The sequence below is a fragment of the Orbicella faveolata genome, unplaced genomic scaffold (assembly GCF_042242905.1).
Source record: "Orbicella faveolata isolate gen_17 unplaced genomic scaffold, um_ofav_v1 contig_46, whole genome shotgun sequence".
Lineage (NCBI taxonomy): Eukaryota > Metazoa > Cnidaria > Anthozoa > Scleractinia > Merulinidae > Orbicella > Orbicella faveolata.
The window spans coordinates 11,510,247-11,533,259 of record NW_028301576.1 but is presented as its reverse complement, the minus strand read 5'-3'; the positions used below and the strand labels follow the sequence as shown (position 1 = coordinate 11,533,259).

General features: G+C 38.7%; 1 pseudogene across 1 annotated transcript; it reads left to right on the top strand.

Moving 5' to 3' along the window:
- Positions 1-444: 444 nt before the first annotated feature.
- On the top strand, positions 445-22,727 carry LOC110052421 (uncharacterized; annotated as a pseudogene). The gene is made up of 13 exons (XR_016203906.1): positions 445-690; positions 5,273-6,461; positions 7,175-7,701; positions 8,336-8,500; positions 9,066-9,223; positions 9,692-9,864; positions 12,596-12,782; positions 14,787-15,045; positions 15,468-15,763; positions 16,951-17,205; positions 18,158-18,280; positions 19,748-19,795; positions 20,329-22,727. The product of XR_016203906.1 is annotated as an uncharacterized LOC110052421 (transcript).
- Positions 22,728-23,013: the final 286 nt, after the last annotated feature.

Here is a 23,013-nt window from a genome sequence, read left to right as displayed (position 1 = left end):
CACCCCGCCTTTTTTATTTCAAAATTGAAGTTATCATATTCAGTGGACAAAGTTTGAACAAAAATCTATTGTGACTTTTATTTCAGAGGAATTACCTTAAAAATGTTTTGATTCCGGCTGACTATAACTCAATAATCAAATCAGCGCGCGAATTTAGGGTTACTCAGTCAATCGGACCTCTTATAAGCGAGATTTTATTTCACTAGATCCGCAGAGCAAAGCGACAAAAACATTTAGCGCTATAAATATTCTAGGAAAGGAAAGGAAAAGGTTATCGCTGAAAGACAGAGAGTGTATTATTAGTTCAATGTGATCTGTTGCAAATTCATTTTAGGCACATGTCCACAGTCCCACATTCCATAGTCCAGTCTCATCTTTCATATGAAAATTACTCACACGAGAGGATCCTGGGACGAGATTACCGTCAGGAAAATGGTTCTTATCCATATTGGGAAACCGAAAGCTGTCTTAGGAATTGAAGCCCATCAAAGCAGGAAGTGAGGTGAGCTTTGTTTTTCAGCAGAACATACTTTACTCGAGTAATTTGGCTTTTAACTAATATCCTGCAGCCATGGGGCGATTTCATGTTTTTACCATGCTTGTTATCATGGAGCTTGCTTATCATCATAATGGTGATTAACGTTTCTCAGGCAGTGACTTCAGTTCATACCTCGTCCGGCGATCAATCAGGTAAGCGTTCATTTTGTTTTCCAAGATTTGTTTGTAGCCTTCAGGCACACATGAAAGGTCCTTATCAATCTTTGTAGACGATCCATAGGGATTTAGGAGATTTTCGGAGAAAATATGTGAATATGCGATCTAAAATGACTGGAGTTTTGATCGCTAATGACGCTACGTTGTATTTTGCTCACATTCCTGGATCAACCAGTAATATAATAATCAACCACTACATAAATGTAATACAATGCAGTCGCTAATGCAATACTAACTACTACCCTAGACTTCTGAAAGTAACGACCTCTCCAAAAGTAGCCACCCCTCCAAAAGTAGCTGGCACACCCCAATTACCCGCCCCCCTCCTGCCCCACAAAATAGTGAGACCAACGTTTAATAGCTATTATTAAAAACTGGATCATTGGATAATGCAATTCAAGAGTTTTCATTGGCTCAGCCATCATGAGTTATGAGCCATTATATCAAGCTGTAGAAATATGGTAAGCGTACATGTGAGTTTTTGAGACGTTTATATTTCCATTAGTTTGATTTCCTATATTTTAAGGGCATTTTTAATAAAGCAATTATTCCACTCGTACTCGTGGAATAATTTTTAAGTTTATTATTTTTCCATCAATAATCAGGTGAAAATTAGGTACAGTAACTTGATTTAAGGCACTCTACATTAATAAAGGTACGGTATTGCTTATGTTACAAAGCATGGTGAAATGGGTGACTCCAGAAAGTATGCATATTGTATACCACAGGAGGCTTTTTGGAATTCTGAGGGCAAGGGGGGTTCTTTGAATTTGAAATCCAAGAGCAAGGGGGGTACTTATGACTGGAATTCTGAGGGAATGAGGGGGGGGGGGGGGGGGGGAGGGGGTCTAGAGAGGACAGACAGGATGTGGAAGCACAAATGAACTGGCCACACTGCTGACTACTGCAGAAAGCAAGATACAAGACAAGCATTGATCAATCACACGTGTTCACATTCATTTACAGACGAAAAGCGATAAAATCTTGGTTGTACATTGGGCTCCAGAGGACATAACGTTGATAATTTCTTGTCAGAAAATCGTTTGCAAGGAATGCCGACCCACCATGTTTATTTATTATGGGCCAGCGATACATATTCATTAAGAAACCACTTTAAAGGCGCCTTCTGGAACAAGTGAATATCATTGAATTCGTAATAGCAAACTAGGTAATTATGCAGGATTTACCCACACATGTTCTATTTTCCATTGATAGTAATTAACAAAACCATTCCAAAAAACATTATTCCTTCACTAGTTGCAAAATTGTGACTGATGAGGAGGAAGTTTTAGTTGCCGAACATTTAGTCATGAATGCATGCGATTGAATCAGCCACAATTGAAGGCCCTGTAGCCTGCTGTTAACTTCTGGGAAGATATAAAAGCGTAAAATCTTTTTCACTGGAAGTCTTAGGGAGTCAAATTGGGATTCCAGATGGTTGAAGTAAAAAACAGAAATCTCAAAAGGCGTCACATGGGTTAACGATTTTGGAATCTGGAGGGCATGGGGGAGTAGAGCATTTTGGAATGTCTGAAGGCAAGGGGGAGTTAGTATGTTCATGGTGCCCAAGGTAGAGTACGGACATTTTCTGGAAACACCGAGTGTCAATTCAAGTTTTTTTTTAGGTCCTTAGAAATGGTGTTCCTTGATTCTGAGCTCAAATCTCGCTTTCTGAGGAGATGGTAATAGAATGAAAAATAGATATTAAGTTTAACTTAATAGTTGTTGAATACATGTTGCAAAAATTTGGACTGTTTCAATTGTCTCCCTTTGTAATGGAGGTTTCAAAAGAGCAATTTCTAATAGTTACTGCCAAATTCAGAAAACCGTAAACACCTAAAAGAGATACGTTTCCATCAGTCATTGAAAAAGGTTTGAGTTATCGGGAGTTTGAGTTATCAGGACTTGAGAACAAATTATCTGAAATACACTGTGAGGAAAAAAAAAACGGTGTTTAATGTTTTTCTATTCATACAGCATACATTTTAATCAAATTCAATGTAATGTTAAAAATTTAATGTAATGTAAAAGAAAGGAAAAAGTTCACACAGCTGCTTCAAAATAAACTTAATGTTTTGGACTACAGTACAATGTTTGTTTTGACTTGTCACATATTGACAGACATGTTTCGAGTTATTGACGGTAAAATGATACAGAAAATGACCTTAAGGGAAATGAAAATCGCTTCGAGTTAGCGGGAGGTTTGAGTTATCGAGGGTGCAAGTTAGTGAGGGTAAAATAACAGCAAATGTATGACGGAAATCCAGGGGAAATCGATTTTGGTTTGATTGAGTCAGCACGAGGTTTGAGTTAGCGAGGGTTTGAGGTATCGGGAATTGACTGTACATCCGTTTTCCATGGTTTCTGTGGTTGAAGATCATGTTCATGATTGTTCATAACACAGTAGACATTTCAGACATATTTTAGGGGTTCACAGTTTTCTAAGTTTGAATGTAATATGTAATGTTGCTTATTTTCATGAAATGGAAAAGGGCTGGGACATGCTAATGTGCACATGCTTTGTGGATACATGTACTTACAGGAATATTTTCATGCAGCCACTAATATCCAGCTGTTGGTCGTTTTTTTATTTTTAAAAGTTCAGATATCAGTCAGCTCGAGCATTGTTGTCATTCAAGATGTCAAAGGGCACTTGTAACAAGACTTGGTACATCTAAGTTTTGCTTATGTACATGTACTAGGATTGCTATCATAAATAATTACTTAATGTTCACTTTACTTGTATAGTATGGTTAACCACATTAGAGCTTAGTATTACTGTCCATCAATATGTCTCAGCCACAGAGATGCTATTTCTTTATTGTCTGAGTGCACTATAAACATCCAAGGAACTTAATATCATAAACGATGGACATTATTAGCTACATTGACTTGGTATCTTTTAAGGCTCATGTCAATATTATTATTCCTATCCATTAACTATTGTATGCTCATCCAAGGTTAGCAGTTTTTACCATCTGTTGAATATCTGGTCTCAACAAACAAACATGTTATGCTACACCAGTCTTTGTACTAGTAGCATGCTAGGCACCTCACTTATTTTCCTCTGCTAGTGTGCAGTATTTCCTTTCCCTCCTCTACCCTCCCTATAAATATACTTGGACTACTGGCCTGGGTGCACATCTACCACTTAGCTATCGCCTGCAACAGGCTGGGTGGGTCCCTTACCGCATCTTACTTTTAGCTACCTAAAAGTAGCTAGGTTGGGGGGCTTTGTTCTCTGGGTGAGTTTGCTATCACCCCAATTCATTCACTGGATGTGTCCGCTAACTGCCCAAAGGTCTCTGCCCTCATTCATTATCTCTGGGTGTGTCCGTCAACCGCCCAAGTTTCTGCTTTGGGGTTTGTGCAGTGTTTTCAGTAAGATTTGAAGTAGTTGTCTCCCTTTTGTTAGCACGCGCTGGAACTGATAAAGGGGGCCAAAGGTCCCTTGTCCTCTAGGGGGGTATGGGGGCATGCCCTCCCAGAAAATTTTTGAAATCAGGAAGCTCGGAAACACGATTTCCAGTGATTTGAGGCAAAATATTAACACCCAAGCATTCATTATTTTTATCAGAAAAAAGTATTTTAATTATTGCATAGTTCAAGACAGTCTCATGTATATTATACACTGTTTTCAATGGTCTATATACTACTGAGATAAAGGTATGCCTTATTAAAAGCTAATAGAATGTTACATGTCACACTGTCTGTTTGTTTGTGATTTTGTTGAATCAGACACACAAACCTTTTATCAACCCGCCTCCTCCCCAACTCCTGCCTCTTTCTAGTACAGTGGTGATATTAGTGTTGTAGGCAATACATATTTAATGATAACTTGTACTGATATTTTCACTTGGTTTTTTCTGAGTTTAATAAACCGGTTATGTGTAATAATTTTCACATAACCATTTTACTCCATGGTGTGTTTTGTATTGCCTTTTTGAACAGAGCTCAGCACATATTTCATTTCAGCTAATTTTATTTCTGCAATTCTGCTTGGGGAGATTGAAGCATAAATAATATTAAATATTTTATTGAAAAACACTAATTGATCTGTTTTCGCCAGTTTGTGTAATGCCAGTAATAATAGTTTTATTGCTGCTTTGTGGTTCATTTCCTTGATAACATGATTTCAGCAGTCAGTCTAAGAGTTTGGATCTTTGTATTGAATTACTGATTAATTTCCTGGAAGCATTCCTGTACATACTGTTGCATAAGCAGCTACTTCTATAGAACTTTACTGTTTTCTTTGCTTTCTAAATATTTGGCACAGTTAGCTGTCTTTAAAAGCAAAAAGGCAGCCATATTTTTGTTACTTTGTTATACAGTAATTGTGATGACTTGCAATGCTAAAAATGATCATGAACAAACAGTCTTGCAAAGGGTGATTATAATATATTGTGCACAAAATTATGTGTTACTTTCATTCTCAAGTTCCATACCATGCTAGGCAATGAAAGTGGGGGAATTATCTGGGCTATGGAATTCTGTTATTTTAAACTTATTAAAGTTGATTCAACGATGAAAGGGAAATGTCCATTCGCTCTTGTTTTAGGGGTTCTCCAATCCCAGCATACATGACTTTGTAGCCTCTACATTGCAGGAAGGCCAGGAGGGAATGGAAAGGAGCCCATTATTGGTTACCCTGTTAGGTAGTGAATGGAGATCATCAATCGATGGAGACTTGTCAACTGTCAACAGAGAATTAGCAATACAGTTGGCTAAACATCCCAGTGTGCAAGTTAGTGTGTTTCTCCCTCAGTGCAGTGAATATGACAAGAGAATTGCTGCTAGTCACAAGGTGCAGCTCATTGAAGCAGAGAAAATGACAGGTGTTGATCCAGTTGATTGGCTGATCAATATACCACAACACCATGCGATGGACTTTATTATTGGACATGGAGTACATCTTGGTCGACAAATACAACTCATCCAACGGAATCATAAGTGTAAGTGGATTCAGATTGTTCATACCGCTCCCAGAGATGAGAAGATGCAGCAAACAGAGATAGAACTTTGTGAGTTGGCAGATCAAGTTGTAGCGGTGGGACCAAAGCTGGTAGACAGTTACAGGCGATTTCTTTGCTCTAGTGCAAAACACCAGGATATTATTGATCTCACCCCAAGTATTTTCACTGAATTTAAGGATGTGAAGCAAGCCACTGAAGAAAAAAAGTTTTCATTTTGTGTTCTAGTTATTGGGAGTGGGGATAGTGAAGATTTTAATCTGAAAGGATATGACCTTGCTGCTGAAGCAATTGCCCAGTTGGAAGACAAATCCTACCAACTAAATTTTGTCTGTGCACCAAGAGAAAAAAGAGATGAAATAGAGGAAAAGCTTCTCAAGCATGGAATTGACAGCAGTCAACTAACTGTTCACAGTTTTAATGAAAGCAGAGAAACACTAACCAGATTATTCTGCATGGTTGATCTGGCAATCATGCCATCAAGGAGTGAGGGCTTTGGATTGAAAGCCCTTGAGGCATTATCTGCTGGTCTGCCTGTACTAGTAAGCAGTAACTCAGGCCTTGGAGAAGCTCTCAAGCAAGTGGCTTATGGCTCAAACTGTGTAGTAGATTCAGAGGATCCTAAACATTGGGCCAGCGAAATCAAGAAGATCCGTGAAAAAGGCAGGGATCTTCGACTTGACGAGTCTGATTCTCTTCGCAAAAAGTATTTGGAGAAGTACAGCTGGCAGGAACCTTGTGATGTTCTGGTGGAAAAGATGCAGAACCTTGTAACTGGTAAAGTTTTATATTTATTGAGTTTAGTAAGCTTTCTAAACTTCCCGTTGTTTATTCCAAAACTTGAAAAAAAATCCTGCACTCACACTTGGCAGATAGCAGGATATTTTGAGCCAGGCCCCCTTCTGTCAGGATTTCGACAACTGCTTAACTGCCTCCCACATAGATTTCAAAGGTCAAAGACCCTCTTTTGCCAGGATTTGGAATGCTCTATATAAGGGCCTCTTAAATTATGGATCTTTTTGAGCCGTTGCTAAGGAAAATTTACCCTTGTGTAACCTCGTCATTTTAGTTAGTTCAGAGTTATTTCACGGGTTTTGGGCCTGTACATTCCAGTTTTCACTCCCTTTTACCCTTACTAAAGTATTGCTTGCTAAATAGGCACAGAATGTTCATGTCTATATCAACTAAATTAATCCATGCTTCAACTAAGATGACGATTGAATAGTATCCCGCGATGCAATTTTTCTATGTACAACTCATCATTTAGCTCTTCTTGCAATCTTAATTTTTGAAATTGTTTTCCTAAGTGATTGTAAATTGTCACGAACTAGACTTCTGACTGAGGCTAACTTCACTTGCCACCAGACGACCAAATTTCCATTTTCACTTGCTCAAGAGCAACATTTACTTGCCCCGACAATGGGACCGCGTTTTTTTTTTGTTTTTTGTTTTTCTCAATTCAATCCAATCCAATGTCTCAAATTCAACAGCTTTGAAATTAAGGATTGATGTGGAAAAGGTGAAATCTGCAGAACAGAACACACAGGGTAGAACTCCTGTTTCAGCAATAGAATCAGGAGGATCTCAAGATGGTGAACACCTGGAGGCATTTGCTGCATCTGTGCCATCTGGGCATACACAACCAGAAAGTGAAGTTCCCCAAGCATTTACAGAAAAAGTGCTGTGTTTGATTGCTTCCCGTTACGTGAGGGCACTTCGCCCAGCAGCGAGGGTGATTTTGATCGCTTTATGGCATACATGGAAAAAATGCGAGTCATTATCACAGGTGTTGGTGTAGGAAGTTTGCTGATAACAGTGAAGTGCGATTCACTCCAGATCCTGGATAGATTGTGGGAAGATTATTTATGTGGCCATCTTGGTGAAGTGGTTCAAAGATGTTTTGTTACAGAAGAGATTTTGACAGAACTGAACCTTGCAGAATTGAAGCTTAAAACAACAATGTCTGAGGAGGAATATAAAGCATGTAAAGAATACTTTGAGAAAGATCCAGCAAGAGGTTAGTTTTAAAAACTGTTTTCCTGAGAATGAGTAGTTTTGGGTTTTGCTGGTGTACTGATTAGTAAAACGTCTAACAAGCAACTTTCTTTAATTTGTTGAATGATTTTAAAAATGGCATTTTGACAGTCCTCATGAGCATTAGTTTTCATGGGATACATACATGTGATTACAGCGGAGCTCCAGCGGCCCAAAGGGTCGCCAAGCGGAGCTCTATAACTGTAGGAACAGAACCACATGCATGCATAGAAATAGAAAACCATGCAACTCTTTTTTCATGGTCAACGTGGCTAGCGGCATGGATTGCGGACGCGTGCGTCCTTCGACGACGACGATGATGAAAAACGACGACGTCGTCGATCACAGTATTTAAATTAAGAAGCCAAGATAGAACTGAATACTTCCAGCTGTTTGTTACTTTTGTTCACACAACTGAAAGCTTTAAGAAAAAAAAAAAAAAAAAAAAAAAAAACGTGTTTGATTTAGAGATGAGATAGGGAGAAGGCTGATGCAGCTCATCGGGTGTTCCCAAACTACAGAAACTGTCTGCACAACTATAGACTTATTTAATAAAGGAAACGAATTACACACCAAGACGTCAAATGATATCAGATGTTTTATACTTTGAAAAACAGGAAACATGGCTTTGACAAGAAACGTGCAGAGCATGGCAATTCCACTCTGTCTACCTAACAACTGCCAGTGGAGTGCAGTAACGGGCGAGTACATTAAAACAGGAGAAAGGCGTTCTTCGCTTTATGTCGTTGATGAAGCACTTCAGAAACTTCGCACTGTCAGAGGTAAAAAATTCTTTCTTGAAATTATCGTTGAGCACCTATTTTAGATTTTGTCGTTTATGCTTGCGTTGAAAAGGCCTCGTATTACTACTGTCGCATTTCATAGATTTAACTCTGTCCTTTAATGGAATGCAGTTATTTAAAAAAATATGTTATTCTACTGATTCATTCTATCATATCATTCAGATTTTTGTACATGGTACATGTAAGAATGTACGTCAATTCTCCGAGATAAAGTCATATACGCGTCATATACGCCCAAATGGAAAACTCCTGAGAATCTCTTCTCTTGAATCTCTTCTTGGTTTTTCTTGAAAATGACAAGAGTCTTGAGTATTCGACAACGATGGTTTGAATTTGGGTTTAAAGCTGGTAGAAGTAATCATGTGTATAAATTTGCACTTACTGCACACCCTAAACTCTAACTACTGAAAATTAGAAGTAGAGGGGGTGGGGTGGCGGTGCAAAGTGTTTAATCGACATGTTGACAAAGTTTTGTTTTGTTAAGTTGATTGGATTTTGAAAACACAATCTTAACCCTAATCCATCGTTTTCTCGTATTTTCTAGGTCCGGTATGTGTGGTATCAATTGCTGGACCGCGCAGAAAAGGAAAATCCTACATTTTAAGCGAGGCTTTTGACCAACCAGAAGTTTTCCCTCTGGGACATCAGTTGAATCCAGAAACCATGGGAATCTGGATGTGGGTTGTGCCACAGAAATTTCGAGTGAGATATGGAAATTGTTAATTTTAACAGTTCTTTTGGTGGATTATTTAAATATGAAAGCAATAAATATTAATGGTCTGTAATAACGGCTATTTAGAAGCATTCGTTTTTCCCTGCTACCACTCACCCACAGGTTAACGTTTTCATTTGTTTTCATTCAAATACACCGGATGTGTTCCTTCCGTCCAAAAATGATAAAAGTGTTCAACGAGAACTGATACCATAAATTTCAAGAAAGCTCCTCTAAAAGAGTAGTTCATTTCCATTGAATATATTTCTGTGTACAGAACAACAACGATTAGAATTTTTATGTTTTTCTTTTATGAAAACATTCCTTTTTGTGTCTGGCCGGACGGAAAAACAACACATACAGGAATGTAGACTGGAGGACAAGCCATGTTCGTTTTTTTTCTGTTCTTAGCACCTCACTTAGACACGCAGTGACTCATTATTGACTGTTTTATACAGGACGCCAACGGCCAGGAGTGTACTCTGATTTTACTGGATTCAGAGGGCATTGATGCCGTGACAGGAGAAGGTTTAGACGACAATCAAATCTTCACACTCACTGTTTTGCTGGCCTCTGTGCTGATTTACAATTCAGTAGGACTTCCCACAAGACACGATCTTAACGGATTAGAGTATCCTTTGCCAGACGTAACTAATCGATGACATTAAGACTTCTATGAAATCAATCAGTTGATTAGTCATTGAATATTGCCGATGATCAATGTGTGATCGATGAATATTCGATAGACCACAGAATTTTAGTCATCGATCAGTCATTGATTGCATCAATTAGTCATTGGTCACATCAAGAGATTATCAAGGTACTTACCTTGATAATCTCTTGGTCACTCACATTGATCAGTCGTCGATATAATCTCGTGGCTACACAGACCATACCGAATCGAAAATAAAGCACTAGTCAGTCAACTAAATTTTCTTGCACAAAACTATTTCAAAGTTCTGCTTTGTTAATAACCTTTCAGCGTTTTTCCATGTATAAGATTGAAAGTCATTATTTTGTTTTTCAAAATAAAACGTTGATATGGCGGTGATTCGCTATTGAATAGTAAGAAAAAGAAAATATGGCCTTTTGGCCGCTAAAAAAATTATTTACAGAAATTCTTGTTAAGCCCGTGCTTCCTACGCCCCTGACTGGGTTCTTATTGGAGGATTTACGCTGTATTTAAAGTACCACTAACCCCCCAAATTTTTTTTTCGCTAATCTAAATTTCTGTTTTCTCTTGATGACCACTGCGAAAAAATTATCGTTGAAGCTATTTTCGTTAATTTTCAATGAATTTTTAAAGTTTGTAAATTTGCCCTTTTCCATGTTCACGACCGAGGAATGGCGGAGAATGGGACGAGTTGGCTTCTGACGTCATTTCGGGAATAACAATATTTTGTTTCTAAGAAGAATGTATGCGAACATGCGATAGCATGCGTCAAAATCGTTGCAGAATGCGAGGAAGATACGTTGTTGGAGGCTGTAGCAATACAGGATGCGTAGAATAGAGTATTCCTCTTCATTCAATACCCCTATCTCGATGAAACTCTACCAAAAACGAGAAAAACACCAAAGAAGTGGGCTGATCTGTGCGAAGCTAAAGCCGGGGAGCCGTTGAGGATTTCTTCGATCCCGGGTTCGCCGCTACTGTAAAAACTTAGAGATTTTCGTGGCCTTTATATTCTTCTCTATCTCTAGTGGAAAGCTTGAAATTGTCAAGGTACTGCAGAAGACGAATTTGGGATAAGCTGGAAGCCATATGACTATTTCGAGCGCAAACGATCCTCCGGGTCCCAGACGAAATTGTAGGTGAGGAAATTACACGGTAAATTAAACGCATCGCGTTTTTTGTACTCGAAGTAGAGACTTGTCTAAACGAATAGTAAACGAAACCTACGTTCTACAACGACGCAAAGAAGATTGTTGAGGCTTCGACTTGGTGAACTAGCTATGTATGTGTGGATTTTAATAAAAACACACGCAGGCCGGAGGTCGCCTGTAATCCGGCCGTGTTTCTCAATGGCCATTCCGAATACAGAATCGTTTTGTTCTTTGAGCTTCGTCTTTGAGGAACAGAATATATCTACATTACAAACTTAGAATGGATCAAGCATTTATAAATATATGAGGAAAGTGAAACAAACGATTAAGATTCGACTCTATGACTACCGACGGAGATTGTCGTGCAGAAAGAAGAATGCGCTAGTCAGTCAGCCTAAACGCAAACTAATAAGTCGATGACTCTTATTAGCGTGCGTAAAATGGACATTTCATTCAAAACAACAGTGAACTAGAAATGTATTCATTTAACTGATAGTATACTAAACCTCTTTTCAAGATCTTGTCGAAGGATTTTCCATGATTTCACTGGTGAAAAATATGCAAATTTGCGTAGCTTGTGTTCGTATACACAGTAATTGACTATGCATATACTACGGTCGGTCGACAATAACGAAGCGAAAAGTTACCTCACCTTCGAATATTGTTTGCCGACATCTCTGCTTATCTCTTATGTTAAAACTATTTTCAAGTATTGATCTGGAGAAGTAGTAGGCAGGAGTGGAGTACGACTGTATCGCATTTTAACTTGTATTTCGGGGGAAATTAATGTTTGAATGTAAAAACGTTTTGACACTCCGAAATTTGCACGTTCCGTAAAGTCAAATTACCAACTCTTCGTGTTCATTGACATCTTTATAACTCTTTAAGAGCTGTAACCTAACTCTTCAGTCATTATTTGTACCTTTATAACCCAAATGGACCGGCAAATTGTCGATCCCGGCCTAAATATAATTATACAACGCGGCGAACTCGACTGGCTACCCGCACTTCGAAATGGAACAAAGATATGTACATTGCAGCCGTCCAAATCGTAGCTAGACTCCGAATTGTAATGCTAGATGATAGAGTTCTTTCACTTAAAGTTCTTGTCCAGTTTTGATAAAATATGAATCACAAATAACCCCAAATTGTTTTGACTGCCCTCGAAGCTCAGTCAAAAGTCTCTTGAGTGTTTCAGCCCGGTTCCCGAAGTGACGTCACTAGTAGCCCGACCCAGATTCCGCTTTGCGCGGTCGTGAACACAGAAATTACATGTTTAAACGCCTGCAGAAACGCAGGGATTTTATCAATCAAGGTAATTTTTTCGCTTAAATAATCAAGGAAACTAGCAGATTTTATTAAAGGAAAAAAAATTGGGGGAGGAGGGTTAGTGGCGCACGTCACTTTATGTACACTGACGAAGATTTCCTACATTTTGTTCAAGTAGGTTCATTATCGAAATGATGTAGGTTTTGAAAATGATTGATTTATAGAAGTTAGTAAAATGCAGAACAGGTATTTCTTAACAGTTTACACAGTTTTATTGTAAAGTTATCTCAGCGGATAAAAGTTCGTCCGAGCAATGGAGGAGGGAGCAAGCGTGTTCGGCTAGAAGGCGTAGAGTTCTTCCATAAAACCTTTCCATTCTTTATCTGGCTTCTCAGGGATGTAAATCAATCCATTCCACCTGAGTACAAGGACGTCAAGGAGTACCTCTTGAAAAGGGTAAGTTGCAACTTTTAATAGTCTTCGTCATTCTAAATTTGCATGCTGTTGTTTTCGTTTCTCGCCATCCGTAGAAAAAATTATTCGATGAGCCGAGGTTCGGTACGTCCAGCGCCGAGTTTATTATAATTAGCCTTGAACCTCGAACAAAAATGCTGACGTCAGCATTTTCTGAAAAAGAAAGAAGAGATTTTTCTCCACAGAATTCCTTTGAATTCGTCTTGACATACAAAAAAACTACAAAACTACATGGTAAATGGTAACATAAAAGCCACTCTTGGTATTTTTTTAATAACAAAATCGTCGCAACAGGCTTTCAGCGTCCCTGGCAGCTCTCCTCTGGTTTAACCAAAATGCAGGCTAAAGAGCACTGTACACGTTTTAATACAGCCGTGTGCTACTGTGCTCCAGGACCCAAGATCCAGTCCATAATCTCGTGGCCCACTCCCTTATTTCAGAAGTCGTCGTAATGAACAGCTCGGATCAAAGTCGAATAACAGAGGATACGCTTTCAGCTGCCTGTATATTAGTAAATTACAAAAGAATGCGGGACATTAACTGTATTAATAATGGTAATACGACTGAGTGGAGTCCAATTCAGTCTGTAATCATACTCGTGATTAACAAATCGGACTCCCGCTTCGCGGTTGTCCGATTTTGTTAATCGCTCGTATGATTACAGACTGAACTGGACGACACGATGTCCTGTTACCAATTAATCATAACCATTACAATTTTCCACAAAAGTAAAAGTTTCATTTGAAAATGAGCTTTTAACAGTGATTTTTAAACCGGAGACTTAACCTCCACCATTTTACAAAGTCAGTCTCTTGAATTGGTTACTATAGTGATTGTAATAAATGTGATCGGGGGATTAAGTGGAGAGGACTTAAAATGATCGGCTCAGGTAACTGTCCGACTACAGGTGTCCGATTACAGCCAACTGTCCAATTACACTGTCCGATCACAACTTCGCGGATTAATTAGAAAAAAAACAGCAGATAATGCAACAGTCACATTGGAGGAAATTATAATTGTTACGATTATTATTTTCAAATGATAAAATGAATTTTAAATAATCATTTTCAACGATCACGAAGATCAGCGGTGTCGGTTACCACATTATTTTATTTGAAATAACTCATTATTACAATTTGCACCGGACAGTAGAACAATTTGCGTATATTTACTAATATTACCAAATGCCGCAGCCTTTATTACAAAATGATTAGTTTTGATTTATTACAAAATGCTGCACCCTCTATTACATAACGCGCACATTATTACAGAATGCTGCAATGATTATTCCAAAATGTGTAACCTAGAACAAAATGCGTCGTTATTACAAAATGTTCCAGAACAGACGTCTTGTTGGGCCCTTCTTAGCGTTTGCTTCGTAGTACTGAAGAACATAAACATTTAGTTTTTGAACTGGAATTTTGAAATGCTATCGTGATCGGCTCCGGCATATTTCCAAGATTATGTTTTTGTCCTCATGCGGCTCACGGCTTTTTTGTGTATTTCTTATCTTACACACTTCGCGATAACTAGTTTTACCAATATTTGTTGAGCTTTGTTATGAAGTCTTTGTATTATAATTTAGGTAAAAAGTTTCAGTCTTCATGTAATTTTTGTCCAACATTTTGTTTGTCGGAACTCAATTTTGTCCGAGCTGTCAATCAATTTCAATTTCACCGTGCTCTCGACTCCGGATTGAGCGCCCTGACCGTGGACATTGTGTTGTGTTCCTAGGCCACATACTTTACTCTCATAGTGCCTCTCTCCACCCAGGTGTATAAATGGGTACCGGCGACCTATGATGCTGAGGGTAACCCTGCGATGGAATAGTGTCCCATCCAGGAGGGAGTAGAAATACTCCTAGTCGCTTCATGCTACAGAAATCGGGATTAGCTTCGGCCTGATGGGCCCCTTGGCTCGTATGCCGACTTTATTGACAGTGTAAATACTAAATTTTTGTTCGTGATTCTCTCTTTTGCGCTTAAGGTGTTTAAAGATCAAGGTTCGTCACGCGTGGATCAGGACCAGGAAGTAGCTGAAAGCATTTTGCGTTTCTTTCCTGGCTTTCTTGCTGCTAAACTTCCTCCACCCACATGTGATCCAAAAGTGTTCATAAACATCAACAGGAACAAAAGTCAGATGAATCCAGATTTTCCCTCTGGAATAGAGAAATTCAAGGAATTACTGCGAACCACACTGATTCCTAAACACAGCTTTAACGATGGAGAAATGGTCACCGGTGAAGGTAGAGCTTACGTAGTGAAATAAGAGGGTCTCAAATAACGCTATGTGATATGCTTCACGATTTCTAACATGAGATATTATATAAATCTTTCTGTTGCGAGAGCTTTAGCTTGATAAAACACAAACAAGTTAGCTCCTTTATAGTAAAAACCGTTTCAATAACTAATCCCAGTATTTATTTTGATTTTGTTTTGACCATCTTAAGCCATCCTCTAACGATTCTTCAGTACAATAGGCCAGACACACATGCACACTGTATGCCGTAAATGTGGTATAAACAACACAGATCTCTTAACTCAGTTGAGAAAAAAGCACTAACTATTACCATGGTGATCGAATGTCAAAGATATTTCCAGGGCTGGTCTAAGTTACAAGCGACTTAAACAAGTACTAATAATTAATTAATTAATATTAATTTTGTAGGCCTGGCTGCCTTGGTTCAGCTGTATGTGAAAGCTATCAACACTCCTGGTGTGATTCCTAATGTCGAGACAGCTTGGAAAGCGTTTGTAGTGACAAAATGTTCTGAGGCTATGAACGTCGCGCTCAAGGCTTATGACGTCATCATGACGTCAAGGCTAGCAGGTCAGCTGCCTTGTGATAACGAGGAAATTCGAAACAGTCATAATGCTGCCCTTGAGCAAGGTATTTCTCAACTGGAGGCGGAGACAATGTGGATATCTGCTGATACAACTCAAAAGTATCTGAGAGAACTGACGGTAAGGAGCGACAAGCGAGACAAAAATATTCTGCATCGTGTCACAGAAGAGAAACACCCCCCAAAACCGTAGTAAGGTTTATGTGTAATAGTTGCTCTTCTGCACATGTTTATCGTAAATTAGTTCCACACTTTACTCAGAATTGTAAAGTTATCATAATCTATAGGAAATGTCACAAGAAAACAATGCATGAATCTTCAATGTAGGATAATTACAAATTCATAAATGTTGACATAGAGAGGAACTTCTCTCTAATAGTTTACTTATAGTCCGGCATTTGGTAATTTATTCATATTGCCTGTTCTCAGATATGAAGAAGCGTATTGTCAACCAACACCATAATTTACCTATATCTAGGGCAATTTCCTCGAACGTATCTTAAACAGAAGATCTAAACGTTTTTTTTTTAGCAATTTCCTTCCTGAGACTGGTGTAGGATTCTCGTGTTAGCCTTTCATTCCCCGCCAAGACACGTCCGTCCACCGTTTTTCCTGCATTCCACAACACTCAAGCTGATAGTTCATATCCCTCCGTAACCGCGCAGTTCCGCACGGAAAACCCTTCGTTACAACCGAATGACTAGTAATTTAACAGGATCGCAGATTAAACGGTTGAAAACTACAGCATATATTACGTTACTAACAAATGACGACATTTGAAAACTTTTTAAGCGTCCCTTGCTTAATTCTGCATCACATGCGATTCAGGAAAATGGCCCGGAATCAGCTTTTGCTTTAAGAAACTGTTATACTGATACTTGGTTTGCTCTTAAGTTGCACTAAGTAACCACTGATATAGATCGAGATTGATGTTGCCTTTAGCCGACGCAGGAAGCCTTAACCCTTCTCCTCAGTTGCTAACATAAAGGAACAAAATGACAAATAAAATCAGCTCTAACACTCAAAACGTCAGCTTTTCATATGTACGGCGGCTGTCATAACTAGCATAAGTTAAAGTGTACAGTTTTTTGTGGACAGTTTTCTGTTGATGAGCTTTGGCATATTTTTTCAGTTGTTCAAAACATTTACTGAATTTACATTCTTTTATTATATTTTGAATTACATGAATTGAAAAGGATATCTTTTCCCCATTTTTTTATGATAACAGAACTCATGCATATAAACGGAGCTTGGGACTTTTGGTTTTATAATTTCTTTTCTGCATTTTCTTTTTTTCGTTTATTTCAGGAAGCTCTGGGCAAAAAGTTGGCTTCATGGCGGAGTGAAAATGAAAGGCTAACACGAGAATCCTGCACCAGTCTCCTAAAACAGCTCAGGAAGGAACACCTAGACCCAATCCTTGCTCAGCTACATGGAGAGGGAGGTGCCAAAGTAGTGTTCGAAGACATTGTAGCTGGATACAACAGATTTGAACACGACTACAAAGCTCGTGCTACCGGCGCTAAAGATGTTTGTGCTGCTGTGTTCTTTGAATTTCATCCGGTAAATGAAGCTTTTACATCTATAACAAGATGATAAAGAATAAGAGAGTTTATCTCCCATATAGGCCTTATTTCCCAAGGTAATCGTTCCAAGTTATTTCACGTCCACACTACGCCGGAGGATTTTGAAAACGGAGGTTTCACTCTGAAAACGCATCAAATGTTTTCCTTCCACACTACGCAGGAGGAATTTGACAACGCAACAATCAGCGGTGATTTTAAATTTGTATTTGAGGAAAACTCGGGCAGGCAAATCAAATGATTATCGTGATGCCATCGTTTTCGAAAAGCTCCGTTTTCAAAATGTTCTCCGTCCACATTAAAACGCAAAGCCGGCGTTTTCAAATTCCTCCGGTTTGAAGAGCGTTTACGAAAAGCTCCGTTTTCTCCATGTACGTATTTTGAACGAGCTTGTACAGCTCTTAGACGTGACGTGTCTAAGTAAAGTATTGTATTGTATTCTTGAATATTTTGACAGATTAGTGTGGATGGTAGGCCTAACCGTAGAAATAAAGCTCCGTTTTCGTGCCGGATTAGTGTGGATGGTAGGCCTAACCGTAGAAATAAAGCTTCGTTTTCGTGACGGATTAGTTTGGACGGTCGGCCTAACCGTAGAAATAAAGCTGCGTTTTCAAATTTCTCCGGCGTAGTGTGGACGCTTCGTAAGTCACACCTTCACTCTCTCTTGATATATGAAAAGGAACATAACAACACAGATATAATTTTCCTAGTTTTGCATAGTTTACAACCTAAAGAAAATAATATTGACCTTAACATCGTGTTACGAGTGAAAGTATCAGCTTCACGACTCGAGGGATTATTTCCGGTTTGTTATCCCAGGAAAATGACTTCACTACCTTGTACATGTATAAACCCGTCAACGGTTAAGATATCTTCACTACTTGCTGGTTCAATGATGTTTGAGCTTTCTCTTTTTTAACTGGTTATCTCAGAAATTCACGAGAGAAATGCAGCTATACCTGGGTTGGCTGCCGATTTTGAAAGATTTCAACGAAGGACTGAGTAAAGAAATTGCACACAGAGCCCACCTAGAACAAGAAATTATCAAATTTGAGGTGAGAATATATACTTTATTTGTCGGCCGGGAGGTCCGCATTGGGAAAAACTGTGCCTGAGGCCTTGAGTTCGGCTCAAGACCGCGGGCCGACGGCCGTTCTCAAGACCAGGGTCATTACGGAGGCATTACGGAGCTGTTTTATTCCCGTATTCTTAATATGAACACAGGTTCCCTTCATACAAGAAGTTTCAGGCGTATACACTTCTCCGTTTTTAGATACAGATGAACTAAAAATAGCTTTACGGGCCCGAAAAGTTTCCGGGGCTTTCGAGAAAAAGGCCCTAGGACCGGAAAATAAGAGGATTATTATTTTTCAGTACGGTTGATTTGAAAGCAACATCTGTGTGGAATTTTATTTGAAGCTGCTAAGTTCAAATCTGGCGTACGTGTGCGTTTGACATTTCGGGCACAAAATTCAATACTGTTTGCAGAATTTGTTGGGCTGATTTTACATGTAACACTGTGTCTGGAAATATTACCATCAGATTAACAAGGTTGGTTTTAGGTCGTTGTGACAAAAATTGATGTTAATGAAAAAGAAACGCATAGCTTGAAGTAAAGTTAAGTTATCAAAGCGAAACACATTCACGAAAAATAAAAAAACACTTTATTTGCTGCGTTGTGTGTCTCTGTGTGGATTGTTCACATTTTACGTTGTTTTCCGGTGTAAGAAAAAGCTTGAAAAGTTGCCAAAGTTGGAAAATTTCGAAGCGGTCTGCGACCGGGGTCCGGATGGGAAAATCTGGATCGCTGGAACGCGCGCGATTAACCAATCAGATTCAAGGATTTAGGATTCCGGACCGCTGAGAAGATGGAAAAAAACAATAAACTTTAGTATACACCACACAAGTGAACAGTGCTTTTCGCGCTCTGATTAGTCAACTCGGAGGTGATTAGCAGGTACTATTCAGCTCAGAGCATCCGGCGCGAGAGATTTTAAAATTTCCGACCGCTTGTGACACATAAAATAACGTTGTGGTCCGCTAATTTGTCAGCTTGTGTGGTATATACTGAAACAATTATTCACCTCCACTGCGGTGAATAATTGTTAATTATTGCGTGCAATAGAGGACTGAAGATTGAAAAGACAGTCGAGTATTCGACTGAGTAACCATATCATCAATATTGTTGTAGTACCAATATAAGACAGCAATTCTACGCGCCATTTAGCTTTATACGTTGCTTTCAGAAACTGAACCGCGAGCGAAATATTTCTGGCATCATTAAACCTAACTGCGATTGCAATAATATTTAATTTTAGTAAAGAAAAAACAGCTTAACCAAAATGCAGAAACATTTTTCTTAACGATATAACAATGCATCTTTCAAAAGAACTAAGAGAGTTCCTGAGTATTTTTTTATAGCTATAGTCCATGAGAGAATGGACGATACAAAAGACCTAAGGGACCAAACAACTAATGGGATGTAAATGTAAAAAATTAACAAAATATTTTTTTCCCCTCAGGAGGAACATGCTCGTTTACTACAAGACAGTCATGAACGGAAAATGGAAGTAAGACATACAGCTGTGATGCGATGTTCAACTATCCCCACTAATGATGTGGTCATAACTTCTCCTTACCTTATATCAAAAACCAATAGATAGGTTATGAGAATAAAGAACCTCGTCATCCCCTTAAACTCATGTTGTAAACTCATGTAAGCAAAATTTTCTCAATTAAAGTGATGCAAAATGTATGAAACAGCATAAGAAGAGTTTTGATTTTGATCTAACTCTCGCTTTCCTGTCATGCTGGTTCATACAACGCCTCGTCAGTGCAGTATTTTATTTGAAACAGAAAGCAGTTTGGAGCACAGCATAATATTAGGATGGCAGGAGAGCTCCTTTTATTCTTAATTATTTCAAGTAACTAGACGTTGTTTATACATTTGGTGATTCCCTAATTACTTGTGACAACAAATCCTCTTTTTTCAACCCCACATTTTTTCTACATACCTTCATACTCACTTAACTCTCTCAAGTTGGTTCCACTACCACCCACTGTAACACATATTTCTCTAAGCTGCCATCCTCTCTCAAAACAGTTTGAAATGTTTGTGGCAAAGCAAGAAGAAGAACTAAAGAGACTCGGCGAACACATGGTAGCTACGGCCAAGGCTAAACGAGGTCAAATGGATAACATGATGAAAGCGAACATGAGGCAGGCTAAAGACTGGCGACCTCTTATCCAAGATAGTCAGGCATTCAACCAATTACTTGTGTAAACGCAAAAATGAAATGAAAGAATTATGCAGCAAATGATTCAGAACTTGAAACAGCAACTGCAGCAGAATCAGAGTAGACAGTGGGAGGTTAAAAAGCCAGGATTCCTTGATAAAGGGTGTAGCGTCATGTAAGCCCTATCAAATCGTCCATTAGCTTAAAAATTTTGATTCAGTTTGCCTGCATCTTTCTTACTGGTTCATCACGTATCCTGTAACAACTCCAACTCGTGAATTGCCTATTTATGATTAGGAGTACAGCCGTACTCACCGCAAGCTTTTGATTCTTTAGTTTTTTTCGTACTGTAGTATAACTGACTTGAAGATTATCGTAAAGAAACTGACTAAACGCTATGAAGGCAGTTTCTAACACAGTTAATGGATTATTTTTCTACATCTTGCGTTGCCAGCCTACGCTTCGTGGCCCCATTATCCTAACAGGGAAAATGAGAGATGGTACCATCGTGATAAGTTGTTGGGATAGACACTTTACCTTCGCAGTATCCCTCACACAGGTGTGTAAATGTTCACCTAAAGCAACGTGACAAAAATCCAGTTTGTAATCGTGGAATTAAGATTGATATAAAAAGAGATTCCACGCCTTTTTCTTTGTTTATATTGTTTGATATAATGTTAACATTGGCACGCTGATCACTGAACTGGTTCGCGGTTTCCACGTATTTTAAAAGAGGTGCAAAAATGTCGGAAGTAAGAGTTTCCATTGCAGTCCGTGCATAATGATTTCTGTAAAGTTCTACTTCTGAAAGAGTCTGTAAGCTTACAATACCTGGAGAAATATTTTATTGAGCAAATATTCGGGGAAGGTAAACCCTAAATTTTCGGTGTGGGTCTACTTGTAACCATCACCCTTGTGACTGCTTCTAAGTCACTTGACCGGAAGAGTTTCAAACCCAAAACGACACAAGTCGGTTTCTTAACACTGAATTACAAGGATGCATGATTTGCCCGAGATAACAATCTGTGTAACAGAAACGAAACGAAATAAGCTTATTTTCCCAGCACATCGCTAAAAAAGACTTTACAACACTTCGCAGAAAGTTCAAAGAACTGGTCCTTACCGTTTAGGTCGTCTGTAACACATACGCTCCGATGGGAAACGATTTTGCTTTCAACATTTACATTTTTACGATAACTACAGAAATTCTCGCGACAGACACATGAATTTATAATATTTGCGATGCGTCAACGAGCCAGAGCAGACGATTTGACAATTTGTTATCGTAAAAAACAAATTAACGTCAGTTTTTCATGCGTCTGTCCTGTTATTGACAATGAATTTCGTCATAACATTGTCAAAGTAGTCTGCGGATCCACTCGGCTATCACCTCGTGGCGTTATGACAAAACTCATGATCAATAACAGGACAGACGCATGTGAAAACTGACGTCAATTTGTTAAATCTCGGCCTCACGCGAAGCGAAAACAAAATGGCGGTAAGTAAGACTAATGAGCGGTCGCTCACTTGTTAGAATACCCGCTGGCACGCAATCTGGTAGAGCTGCAGCCACAGACAAAAGATGATTTTCCATGCGCGTTGTTCCGCATAACAAAAAAATCGATTGGCCCATTGAGACCTTTCTCAGTTAACCCAGAAATGGCTTCTGCTCGCGTAAACATTTCAGAAGAGAAAACTTGAAAAGCCAAGAGGAACTTGGGGAAGCGAGCTGCTGCAGAAATGTGCAGCATTTCAGCTTATTGCACAGCGCTTATCGACATCAAGAGAGGATAAAAAAAAAAACGATAAATTAGCCCCTTCTTATTGGAGAGTGGAAAGTTAGAAAACAATTTTTATACAACAGCTGAAAATTGTAGAAATAACTAAAATTTGTAGAAAATAGGAGGAAAAAGAGAGGTGGACATCAGTTGCAACATACAAACTTATTTTAACAATTTGTTCCTTTTCTTATCTTACTTATGCAGTTTTTATCTGTACAATTTATATTCATTTTTTATATTCTTATGCATTCTTAGATATTTTATAGTAATACATTCTTAGATAGTTTAGTTTAATATTTATAACCAATTGTAAATACATTTTTACTTTGTTATTTTGTTTTCTTGGCGCACCTGTAAACTAGCTAGTGCGTCCTGTAGACCCTGCTTATCAAGTTTATGGGACGTACTGTTACTATAGCTAAGTATGTTGTCCAAGTAAAATAAACTGTCTATGTCTATTTCCAGCAGAAATTAAGGAAAAGAGACAGCCGTTGTCATTTTTTCCTTCACCGAAAATATCCAATGGTTGATCACTAAAATTGTTCGAAAACAGCACTTACAGACCTTATAAGACTTTAAAAGGCGAAAGAAGTGAAAAAAAAAAAGATTTTTTTTTCATGCAAATGGGACCCTTCCCAACATTTAATTATAGGAAACCTTAGACAAAACTCTATCCAATCAAATCGTGTGTTTCCAGAACCAGAGCCAGAGCCATTTATTTCTCGTGTCAAGCCAAGCCAGCCAAGGGAAGGTGGGGGGGGGGGGGGGGGG